The sequence below is a fragment of the Podarcis vaucheri genome (assembly GCF_965113315.1).
Source record: "Podarcis vaucheri genome assembly, chromosome: Z".
In the NCBI taxonomy this organism is placed as follows: Eukaryota; Metazoa; Chordata; class Lepidosauria; order Squamata; family Lacertidae; genus Podarcis; species Podarcis vaucheri.
Genome location: NC_138758.1, coordinates 20541252 through 20554473, shown reverse-complemented (window position 1 = coordinate 20554473; position 13222 = coordinate 20541252).

Sequence of the window (13222 nt, the reverse complement as noted above, 5' to 3'; positions counted from 1 at the left end):
ACCACCTGGTTCTCAGCAAGAACCAGGTGACCCAAGGTCTGATGGTCCTTTTTTTATTGTATGTATTCAAAAGAAGAGCCCTGCTGGGTCAGACCAAAGGCCAACCTAGTCCAGCATCCTGTCTGGCACAGTGGCAAACCAAGATGCCAACAGGAAGCCCACAAGCAGGAAATAAGCATAAGAGCAGTACCCCCCCCCACTTGTGCTCCCCAGCAACTGGTATTCAGAGTCATAACACCTCCAATACTAGAGATAACACACAACAGTCATGAATGGCAGCTACAGACAACCTTGTCCTCTGTGATTTTGTCTAACATCCTTTCAAAGCCATTCAAAGGTGATGACCATCACTACAACTTGGGGTAGCTAATTCCAAAGTTCAACTATGTACTTCCTTTTATCTGTCCTGAAACTTTCAACATTCAGCTTCATTGGATGACCCCAGGTTCTTGTATTATTGTGATTGACAGAGAAAAACATGTTAGTTTATTTGGTTAACCAATAATAAAAAATGGTATAAATAAAGTAGAATTCCCTGGATGCCTAGATCCAGATTTGGAGCAAGTACTCTTTGGTGAGAGAACCCCAGAAGACAATTACGATTACAAAACATGCAGCAAAGTAAAGGATGGAAAAACAAACCTTTAAAACATCCCTTTCTAAGTTGGTTCCAAAGTTCCCCACTTTCCATAGCATAGAAAGAGACCACATGTTTTGGAGGTTAAAATTGGTTTACATACAAACTCTTCAAAGATCAGATTCATTTGCTTTTCCATACAGAAGCAAGAAAAAACAAGGCAGTATAACATTAATTTCCAAAATGGTAAATGGTTCTTTATTATTTGTATGGAAACACAAAGATGGCTTGCTAAAGCCATATGGTCTAAAGCTTGGAGCATCCAGCTCAGACCTCCTTACTGGTCAGGTTCACATGGTGGAAGAAGAAATGAGAATACAAAGTTTGGTAATCCTTCCTCGCAAGGTGAAGGGGAGTGACATAGCTAGGTCTGACAGGACAGCTTACTCTATGGTCTTAACCCCTTCATGCATTAATTAGAGTTAAGCCTGTTGGTTATATGAAGTTGGATATCACACAAAACTTCTGTCCACTTTCTCCACATCATGCATAATTTTATACCCTTCTATAATTTCCCTCCCTCCTTACTTACCTACTTTCTAAACTAAAATTCCCAAACATTGTAACAGTTCCTCATGGGGCAGTTGCACTAGTTGCCTGATCATTTTGGTAGTTTTCTTTCTGCACCTGATAAGGATAGGCCACTCTCTTCTTTGTCTCTCTGTCTCTTTGTGACATCCCTTTTTGTCCCTCCATCTCTCTCCTTCACCACCTGGTGGCTGGTGGGGTGGTGTTTCTGTGCTCTGCCACTACTCTCTGGTTCCTGCATTGTCCTTATTAAATAGCGTTCCAGGTTTCCCCAGTATAAATGTTTTGAACGGCCATTATACTGAACAGCTGCACTGATACCCATGTCTGTAAGCTATTGATACCCATGAGCAAGCTACTGCGGGTTCATGCAAAAGTGTTCCCACAAGCAAAGGCATCTGTATCACTGTGATAAGGATACGTCTTGTTCCAACCTAGCCCCCAAAACTATGACCTGTGCTGGCCCATGGCCTTCTGGAGCAGCTTTGAACTCCATCAACTGAAGTCAGGAGACCAATGAATTTCTGTTGCCCTCAGCACCCAATAGCAAGTGTCTCAATGTCACTGAGAGTTCATTGTGTTGGTGTGGTGTGTTGGCATAAGATTGTCCTGGTCAGTGGCCCTGGGATTTGGCAAGCACTCAGTGCTGATAGCTGCCCTCACATTTGCTTTTGTGACTGCAAACATCAGGGCTAGGAGCAGCTGGAAAAGTGAGGAGGGCAATTCGGGCAAGCGGCTGGGGTGGGGTGTGTGTGATAGCATCCTGCTCCTCTGGGAGGGGGATGATGGGCCCCCACCAGCATCTGCCAGCACACTATTTTCACAGCTGACATCCTAGCTGGGGCTAAATATAGGCATTTGGGGCTTCTTGCCTGTTAAACTTTAATAAACCTCTCTACTCTCAATCACATTTCCTTCCCTTCTCTTTCACATTCACTCCTTTTCATTTCTCTTCCTAGTGATTCCCATAGATGCTGCTTTGGGCAGCTGTTGCAGAAAACCCTGGTGTTACAAAAATCCAGAGTGCAACAATAGTGGATAACTTTATTTTTCTAGATAATTGCAGCCTCTTCACAGACTGAGAAGCCCTCCCTCACAATATTACCAGCATTTTAAAGTTGTCCGTTAACAACATATCCCAAACGTTGAGCCAACCATTTGGTAAAATCAGATAAAACATTTCGTAAATTAATTAGGTAGAGGATTTTAAACTAGCAAAAATAAAAATAAAAAATTAAGTAGGCAAACCTTAGATTGCTTGTCTACTTATTAAATAAAAGTATCTTGAATGGAACTAATAGGGCCAGCTGAATATCCTTGGATGGAAGGAATTCCACAAATGAAGGGTCAACACTGAGAAGGTCCTGCCCCAAAAATATAACTCAGTGGGGAGGAACCATAGGCCGAGGGGGCCAAATGTTGTGCTCCAGGCCTCTCTATCTAGCCCTTGGGACTCCCCCCCCCAGTCAAACCCCTCACTGGCTCTGCTTTGCACCCAAAGTGCTTTTGCCTGGCTGGAATGTGTCCTTGTATTCCAATAATGCCTCTTCATTGCCTCGATGGGGGAAGAGAGAGGTCACCCACCTGTCAAAGTAGTCCATGGGGGCAGGTCATGATCCATCCAAACACAAAGATCCATTCCCTACACCTGTCATGGATGGAATGGACACTTACAGTTGACTTAGAAGAAAGTCCCATTGAATTCACTGGAGCTTACTCCAAGGCAAGTGAGCATGAGATTGCAGTCTCAGTCAGTGAGAGCATGGAATGATGTGCACACTGTTTCAGGCAGCTGTTGATGAGTTGAACGATAACAAAGCAGAGAGTGGACATCTAGAGGACTCAGCATTTTAGCAGTCAATGGCCAAGTAAGCTGTGGAAAGATTTGCCAAACCCACATTGTGCTGAGGAGCTAAGTGTTGCCTGAAAGGGAATTGAGGAAGCTGTGGTGAGGAAAAAGCCAAGAATCCCCCAGTGATGTTGCAGAGTGAGTAAGAAGCAAGCATTTGTCAGCTTATTTTACTCTGGGTGTTAAATGCCCAGCACCAGGGTGCTTGAAATGGTATAGGGGGCGGGATGGAGAGTGGAAGCAATTTACTTTGTACCCATCTCAGGAGTTGGACAAAAAGAGGCCAGTTTGTTTTAAATGGTCACTATTCTTCTTTAAAAGAATGAAGGACATTGGTGAAGGTGTGAACTGGGAGTTAAGGATTCCCTGGTTACAGTGATTTCAGTGGGTTCCAGGTGTCTTTGAGGATGGCTTGGAAGCTTCAGCCGATGCAGAATACAGCAACCCAGACATTGCTTACTGGGGATGGAGCAGAAATCTAATTCAGCTTATACAGTATTTAAAAGTGAACCTACCAAATTCACACTTTCTTAATAGATGTAAGGTAAAGGTAAAGGTACCCCTGCCCATACGGGCCAGTCTTGACAGACTCTAGGGTTGTGCGCTCATCTCACTCTATAGGCCGGGAGCCAGCGCTGTCACGTGGCCAGCGTGACAAGCTGCATCTGGCAAGCCAGCGCACCACACGGAATGCCGGTTACCTTCCCGCTGGTAAGCGGTCCCTATTTATCTACTCGCACCCAGGGGTGCTTTCGAACTGCTAGGTGGCAGGAGCTGGGACCAAACGATGGGAGCGCACCCCGCCATGGGGATTCGAACCGCCGACCATGCGATTGGCAAGTCCTAGGCGCTGAGGTTTTAGCCACAGCGCCACCCGCGTCCCTGTCTTAATAGACATGTGAACCAAAACACAGTCACCCTTTGAAATTCACACTTCTGCAAATTTTGCAATGCAGTCCAGCCCAAGTAATGTATACAAAAATGCATATACTTGGGTGAAGTGTGCATCAAAATGCAAATATTAGTAAAAAGAGCATTAAAAGTGTATTGTATTAAGGGAAATTGCTTTTCAGAAAAATGTATCATTAGGTAAAATTGCATATAAAAATGTGTAAAGTAGGCAAAGCACACACTAAAATGGTGGTGAATTTTCACAAGGACTCTTTTTTTAAAAAAAACTGCAAAATGATGTGAAAATCTGGAGAACTAAACTTGAGATTGGATAAAGGAGAATTTGAGAGAAACCTACACTGACAGATATACAGGTCCCTTGTGTTGGCAAGGGCTAAACACTTTGATCATATTACACAAATGGGTGTGTCACCTGCACAGGCTGTATGATACCAGGCCTGATCCAAAGTGCTGGTCACAACCTTTAAAGCTCTTAACAGCTTGGGACCAAGTGAGCTGAAGGATCACCTGCACTCATACAAACCTGCTAGACCTATAAGATCAGTGATGGAGGTCATACCCTTCTGGCCACCAGGGAGAGAAGGATAGGGCCATTTCTATGGATGTGGAACACTCTTCCCCAAGACATATGATCAACCTCCTCCTTGTTATCATTTAGATGGGCTCTAAACATGTTTGAATTCATGACTGCTTTTAGGTGGGGAAAAGTAGGGGCACCTATTTTTATTGGGGTAAATTAAGGCAACTCTCACCATCCTGGTACTTTCCTGATGTTTGGGGCAACAACTCCCACCAGCCCCGGTGATCCAAAATGTTTTTTGGGGGAACCATATAGGTTAAAGCTGTAAGTGGTGGAATTGGGGTTAGACGTAAAATGTTTTGTGGCTCCCGTCATCATCATCTTATTATTCATCAAGTAGTTTAATGTTTGGTTTGGGTTTGTTTTTTCATTTTCAGTGATAAGCTGCTGTGGGAAGACAAAATGAGTTATAGCCAATGCTAGTCCTACACAGAGTAGACCCACTGAAATTATGAACATGGCTCACTTAGGTGGAACAGTCTCCCTCGGGAGGTTTTGGACTCTCCTTCCTTGGAGGTTTTTAAGCAGAGGTTGAATGGCTATCCATCATGGAAGCTTTAGCTGAGATTCCTGCATTTCAAGGGGTTGGACCAGATGACTCTTGGGGTCCCTTCCAACTCTACAGTTCTATGATTCTAGGTTTCTTAATTTTTATGGGTCTAATCTCAGAAAAACTGAATTGAAGACAAGCCTATATTTTGTGCAGCGATATATACATTAATTATTTTTTTTGAAAATGTCATCATCATCAAAAATATAGAGGACATGCTTCCACTTCTCAACTCCCCCCCCCCTTTTTAACATGGGAGCAAACATACTGGAAAAAGCTTAACTGCAAGCATTACTTCATGGCTTGTGAATGTAATACATGTAAACGCCTGTGCAGCTACAGAGAACTTCCATGGTACCCACAGTGTTTTCATTGTTGGAGGAAGCCTTTTATTGCCAACAGAAGGTTTTGCCACCCAAGGACAAAATTTGGGGGCAGAGCAGCAGTCTTCTATTGGCTCCAATAGACGATATTAATGTACCTATATGTTTAGATGCAATTTTTAAAATTATTTCTATCGGTCTAAATAGAAGTGCAACACAGGTCACTGAGTGATCAGGTTTAAACTGCTTGATGGGCAACTTCAAAGCTCCCAAATCATTGTGCTGCTCAGTTCTTAAAATATTTGGGTCATAGGCCATGAATCTCTATAGAATTTGCAGATGCAAATTGTATATATATTTGCAAATGTGTATATATTTGCAGGTGCTAATTTACATGTATAGGTGCCAAGTGTCAGAGGGGAAAGCACTCTGTAAACAAAGAGGGGGGTTTAAAAATTTTAAAGGTGGGGAGGTGTGACTGAATGCAAAAGGTCCAGGGCTTACCTGTGTCTCCACACATCTCCAACAATTGTCCCATCTTATGGTTAAAGGTAAAGGGACCCCTGACAATTAAGTCCAGTTGCAAACGACTCTGGGGTTGTGGCGCTCATCTCGCTTTACAGGCCAAGGGAGCCAGTCCACTTCTGCAAACAGTTTTTCCAGGTCATGTGGCCAGCGAAACCAGAGCAGTGCATGGAAACGCCGTTTGCCTTCCTGCCGGAGCGGTACCTATTTATCTACTTGCACTGCATGCTTTCAAACTGCTGGGTTGGCAGGAGCTGGGACCGAACAACGGGAGCTCATCCCGTTGTGGGGATTCAAACCGCCAACCTTTGGCAAGCCCAAGCAGCACAGTGGTTTAACCCACAGCGCCACCCGCTTCCCATATCTTATGGTTAAAGGTAAAGGTCAAGGGACCCCTGACCATTAGGTCCAGTCATGACTGACTCTGGGGTTGCGGCACTAATCTCGCTTTATTGGCCGAGGGAGCCGGCGTATAGCTTCCAGGTCATGTGGCCAGCATGACTAAGCCACTTCTGGTGAACCAGAGCAGCACACGGAAACGCTGTTTACCTTCCCGCCGGAGCAGTACCTATTTATCTACTTGCACTTTGACGTGCTTTCAAACTGCTAGGTTGGCAGGAGCAGGGACCGAGCAACGGGAGCTCACCCCATCGCGGGGATTCGAACTGCTGACCTTCTGATCGGCAAGTCCTAGGCCCTGTGGTTTAACCCACAGTGCCACCCGCATCCCATCTTATGGTTAGGCATGTATAAAACTGTTAATCTCCCTAGTTGATACCCCTTTTCTACCCCACCTTCCCATTGCTCCTTAGAAACCCATCTGAACAGAAACCCACTGCTTCTAGATTTAGCTTCTTTAAATTAAAAAAAATCAAACACTTATTACAGATAAGAAAGCTGCTGGAAGTTATGACTGAAGTTGATATAGGGCATCCCTACTACGGTCACCTCTAAGAGATTGGGTGGGAGGAGGAATTCATTCTAAGAACAAAAAGAAAAGATGTTTCTTACCTAAATTTCTCCAAGTTGTGGAGGGGGGGTGGTGGCAATTCCCAATCCTCATTAAGAGTTACCTTGAAGGTATTAATAGATCAGCCTCACCTACAGGCTTCCCTGTTCTGTATGAAAAGTTAACTATTTCAGATGTCTTCTTCATAGACTCAGACGGCAGCTTCCCATGTTCATGATTTCTATAGCAAAAAGTGTTTTTTTCTCTCAGGCTAGCAAGCTTCCTGGTGGTGGTGTGTTGGGAGTTAGGGTTAGGCTGGAAAGTCCCTGGTAGAGATTTGAGTCAAACCAAAGTCTTCCAGATGCAGCAACAACTCACTTTGTTCATTGGGCCATGTGTCGTCCCCCCATGCCATTCCCCTTCTTACTAATGAGAGCAGCACATCAAACGAGGGCTGGAGATACCTGGATTCTAATCCTGCCTCAGCCATGAACCTCTTTGGACTAGTCACTGTCTCCCTCTCCACCTAAACTACCTCACAGGGTTGCTGTTAAGAGAAAATCAGGGTAGGTGCAGAAAGAACTCGGCATACACTATATGCTATTTGATCAAATATAAAACTCTGATGCTGATAATGGTGCTGATAAAAATGTGCATGGTGAAAGTAGAGTTGCAGCATTTAGAGAGCCAGTAGGATGTAGTTGGACGAAGGCATGAGAGACCAGGGTTGGAATCCCTTCTCTGCCATGAAGCTCACTGGGTGTTCTTGGGCTAACCTACCCCTTAGGCTTTGGAGATATCATGTATGCCACCTTGGGCTGCAAGAGACAAAACAGTGGTATAAATGCTGTTATAATCACCATTATGGTTCTTTACTTCTATTCCCAGCATGGGTCCTGTGTTTTTAACAGCTGCGTGCTGGGCAGAAATTCAGCAGGAGAAGCTTTCCTACCACTTACTCCTCATCCCATTGCCATGCACTGGGAAATGTCCATATCCATGGCATGGCTGATATAGAACCCCTGCCATAAATACAGACAACAACCTTAGATGGACATGAAGAACTCACCTTTGGCCTCCCTCTTATTCTGCTAACCCATCACACTTGCCACCTTTTCAGTTTTGAAGGCCTGCATAGAGGGGGAGAGGGTCTCTATTTTTTATTCCCCTCTTTTGCACAGAAGGGATGCAGGGGGCAGGGGATGGTCCATTAGGACAAATGGGGCACTGCCCCACCAAACTCAGTCCACCATTAGGTGGCGCCCACTTTCCTACCCCTTCCAATGAGTCCAAGGGCTGCCAGCTTCTTTCTCCTTAATTTCTCTTGTGGAAGTCAGCAGGGAGGAGGAGGAGCAGCAGGAGGAGGAGGGGAACAAAACTAGGTTTAGTTGGCTCTGGCTCTCATTGGCTCTGGCTCCTCCTTTTGCTTTTATGCCTCCCTGCCTTCAGTCCCAACAGGAACCAGGCACATGCACATACTGAGTCTCTCTTCCTCACTGGTCAGAGGCTGCTGCCTTGCAGGTACCTCAGCAGAGTGCCCATTAGCCAGAAATCTCTCTCTCTCTCCACCTCCTGCCTCCTTTCTCCCTCTAAGCCAGAGGCCTGGCTTCTGGCCAGCCAGCCATTTCCTGGTAATCTAATAGCTGCAGATGAACTGAAAATGCATTTCCTGCCACCCCCCTGCATTTCCTGCCACCCCGCTGTAAAAATTTTATTTATGTAACAGGAGAATATGCACTTCTGGTTTTGGCTGCATTGGTGGCTCCTGGTGCTTTTGCTGCTGCTGCTGCTGTTGCGACTGATTGCAGAGCAGAGGAGGGTGCACAGAGTGGTGGGCGGTGAGGCAGTTGAAGAGATTCACTATGCCATGCTGGTTCTAGACAGCAGTACTAGGGGGTCCCCGTGTGCAGGATTGCTGCAGAACATAGTGCAGTGCTATCTCTTAACCACACAATTCATTTCTTCTTTTTCACACACACCCCCCACAACAAAAAATAAAGCCAACCCCATTTTTGCCCATTTGGCTTCTTTACCCATTCATAATTTTTATGAGTGGTTTATATTTCAGAAGATCTGTCCATCCTTGTAATGGACAGAGTTTTGGCCTGTTGCTGTTGTTTTTTCCCCTTTCCTTCACTGGGAAAATCCTAAATGGACAGTAGCCCACTTTCATATGAACAGTAATTCTGCAGATGATTGACTAGATTCAAACTAAGGATGCCATACTAAGCAATTTACATAGGGAGTAAATCCCAATGGCCACAGGCATTGTGGAACTTACTTCTGAGTAAACATAAATAAGTTTCCTCTGTTACAGCACAAGCCCTTTATCTATTATGTAAATTAAATTGTGTGGGACTTACTCCTGAGTAAGTGGGGTTAGGATTGCAGTATTACTGCCAGGTAAGTATATATAGGATTGCAACCTTAGTTGCACTGAGATCCCATTGACATCAATGGAGTAAGTTAGTCAATTATTATTATTATTATTATTATTATTATTATTATTATTAATACCCCACCCATCTGGCCAGGTTTCCCCAGCCACTCTGGGTGGCTCCCAACAGAATTGTAGAGTTGGGAGGGACCCTGAGGGTCATCTAGTCCAACCCCTTCAATACAGGAATCTCAGCTAAAGCATCAATGATAGATGACCATTCAACTTCTGCTTAAAACCACCAATGAAGGAGAGTCCACTACCATCAGAGGGAGTCCTTTACAAAGTCATATCTTAGCTTACATATCATTGGGTTTTAGTGGGTATTAAGTGCAGCTATCTTAGGCTGCAATCCTAACCACCACTTAACTGGCAGTAAACCCTATTGAATCCAATAGGACTTATATCTGAGCAGACATGATTAGGCTTGCTCAGTCAGTCTGGATCCAAATCAATAATACATTTGACAGTTGAATAGATTGATTTTCAGGTTGCACCAAGGACCATCACCAGGACCACTGGGATGAAGAAACATACCTGTACAATGGTTGGTGCTTCCGCCACCCATTTGTGGAAAACAATAGTATTAACTATTGCGGGGGGGTGCAGTTCTACTCAGTTTTAATCTATATTTCATAGAGCATCTTTGTGCACTGTACCAGACTAAAGAAAGAGACAACTTGGTATGGAGATAACAGACGACACACTTAAAAGACACTCCCAAACACCAGAGTTCTCAAGCTCCATTCTTGAGCTTCCCTCTCCCCCCCCCTTTACATTTCAGATTTTGGCTAAAGGGGTGTGGCTTGGAGAGTCAACAAGTCACTAGGTTATTTAAGTGCTCAGTTGAGTGCAGGGTGCTAGGAGCGGCTGCCTTAACTAGAGTGCTTTCACTGGGAGCTCTCCTAGGTCCTGAAACCTTAACCTTTCTCTGGCACCTGAGGTTCTTTGCTGCTTGAGGACTGGTGCTGGAAAACGTCTACTCCAGTCAAGGCTTGTTCCCCAAGAGCAGTCTGGGGGAACTCAAGGATGTCCAGAAGCTCAGCAACATGAACAGCAGTGCCTCCCAAAACCACAGTGTCAAATCACCACATTTTGAAGTAAGCAATGCAGAGCTGGATGTGCTATTTGTAAACAGGCAGTGTAAAAAAAAGCACTTCTGTGCATTCATAAAATGATAAGTGGAACTTTCAACAAAATGTTGCAGCATGGTGTGTTACTTTTGGGTGTTTCAGGCAGCAATGCATAAGATCATAAGAAGAGGTCTATTGGATCCAACCAAATGCTTATTGAGTTCAGCATCCTGTTTTATATAGTGGCAAACCATATGCTGATGGGACATGAGAGCAATAAGTCTCATTGAACTCAGTAACATGTACTTCTTAGTAGGCACATTTAGGATTGCCTTGACAATTAGAAAGTCATGCTCTCCTTATTCTATTCTGCTCTCATCCAAGTTTAATATTTTTACCCAACAGTCAGCATTCCATAGCTACCTTCTGCAAACCCTGGTGTTCCACTAAACCTGTTAGCACCTCTCCCTTGTGCATGGGGAGTACTGTTTTGGCTGCCTATGCAATGGATATGCACCCTGAACACAGGGAATAGAGACAATGGTGAGAGTAACAAAGAGGGGAATGGCACGATAAACAGGGCTGACTGGTGTTTGCAGTTGGGATGAGTGACATTTAAACAAAGAGCAAAGTAAATTGGGCTGTGCCTTAATTAGAGCCCTGAGTTCTGATCTGCCTCTTGGGAACTAGAGGAAATTGCTGATGACCTTAATGAGAGAGAGAGAGAGAGAGAGAGAGAGAGAGAGAGATCAGACGCAAGTTCTAACTGTATAAGGGGCTTTTCAAATCAGCTTGTGGTAAGAAGAAAGCAGCAAATATGGTGATGGTGGTGATGCTTTAAGAGAAGGGGAAGTTCCATTGCATTTCTCATAGGGTAAGGTAGCTGGTGTAACATGGTGGCTAAGAGTATGAACTGCTAATTAGGGATCTCCTGGTCTGCTTTCACCACTTCTGTGAGCTCAGGTTACTCTCTCCCAGTCTTTGCAACCCTAGTCTGCAATGCAAACATAATCATATTGACCAGCCTCATGGGGTTGTTGTAGGAATTTCAACAGATTCATTTTTGTGAGGTGCTGTATACTTCCACATGCAATATAAATGTAAAGTAAGCATTCTGTATGAGAATGGACCTTCTCTGCAGTGGCTCCCCGTCTATGGAATGCTCTCCCCAGGAATGTTTGCCTGGTACCTTCATTATACACCTTTAGGCGCCAGGCAAAACCATTCCTTTTTAACCAGGCCTTTGGTTTATCTTATTGACATCCAACACTCTTTTAGAATGTGGCTTTGGGGGGTATTAGGTTTCTGCTTTTGGTTTGATTTTATATGTTGTGGTCTTGTTGTGAATTGCCCTGAGGTCTCCGGGTATAGGGCAGTGTATAAGTTGAATTTATCATCATCATCATCATCATCATCATCAATGTATAATTCTTTTCTGGAGGAAGAGGGTGGTGCCATGATGGCACCCAATGCATGGCACCCAATGCCAGCCTTATCTGACATTTTTGTACCAGAGGCAGCATCAATATGAGACATTATACTAAGACACACCAACAGCCTTGTCTTGTCTACACTGACTGGCAGCAGCTCTTCTGGATTTCAGGCAGGGGTCTTCCCCAGCCCTACCTGGAGGTGTCAGGGATTGAACTGGAGACCTTCTGCACACAAAGCAGGCGCTCTGGTCCTTCCTCAGACAAATCCAGCCCTCAAATTATGACCTGGGAAAGAACAGAAATGCTCAGCTAGAAACCAATCCAAACCTACACACACACACACACCCTCCCATTCTCCATTAGCCTCACTTAATGCCAGTTACTCTGTGTATTAACATGTTTGGGTGGCTATAACCTCACTTGGGAGATGGTGGTGAGTTTTTTGAAGCTCCTTAAGCACTCCCTTGAAAAGGAAGGGTAAGAGGGAGGAGCAACCTCTTTCTCTGTTTAAATGCTCCATGTCAAGCCATTCAACTCATTATGGCTGCTTCTGCAGATTGAAGACAGAGGCAACCGGAACACCGTACCATCAGCCCATGAATTATTTAGTGCCAGCTGCAAGCCGTTGCATTTGCTTTGCATTTCCATCCGCTGCTGTCTGGGATGGCAGCATCATATCCAGGAGCTCCTGACTCCAGATTCCTGAACTGGGAGGTGTGTGGACTGAGATGAAACTGGGAGCACAAGAGGATCTAACAAGAGGGTCTCCTTCAGTACATGGGGCCCTGCCCTATATGTACTAGAACAGCTACCCTTTTGATGGCTCCATTGTTCGAGGGTGGCAAACAGAGAAGATCTGCTTAGTATTGGGCCCAGATTTTAGATGGAGCAGTCTGTTGTGGTTTGCTGCATTTGAGGTCTTGGTCACTTTAAACAGGCTCCAAAGGCTTGCTTATTTAGACAAGCCTCTTACCACTGGCATGCATTGGTATTACTGGTGTGTGTGTGTGTGTGTGTGTGTGTGTGTGCATGTGTGTATGCATGCATGCGCAATGTGATGGCTGGTGACCATTGGGACTGGTGGGGTCAAAAACAGTGAGGCCAATGGTAGGTGGAGCCAGAAACAATGACAGGCAGAGTCAAATAATTTTACATCTGTCCCTAACCTCCTCCTTGAAAATTATTCAAAGAGAAACTCTAAGGCAAAGGAGGATGAAGCAGGGCCACCCCCTAGACTGTTTGTAAGGGAAAAGGTGGGGAGGTGGGGGCTGTCTGAGGTTGGCTGTGTGGTGGTGTTGGGGTGCTTGATTCAATAATAAGTGTACTGTGTTGTCGTTTCATATATACTGAAACAACCCAAGGATCACTTCAGCCAGCTGTTCATTGCTGAAATAAAAACTCTGCATGTCTCTAAAATTACAGCCTC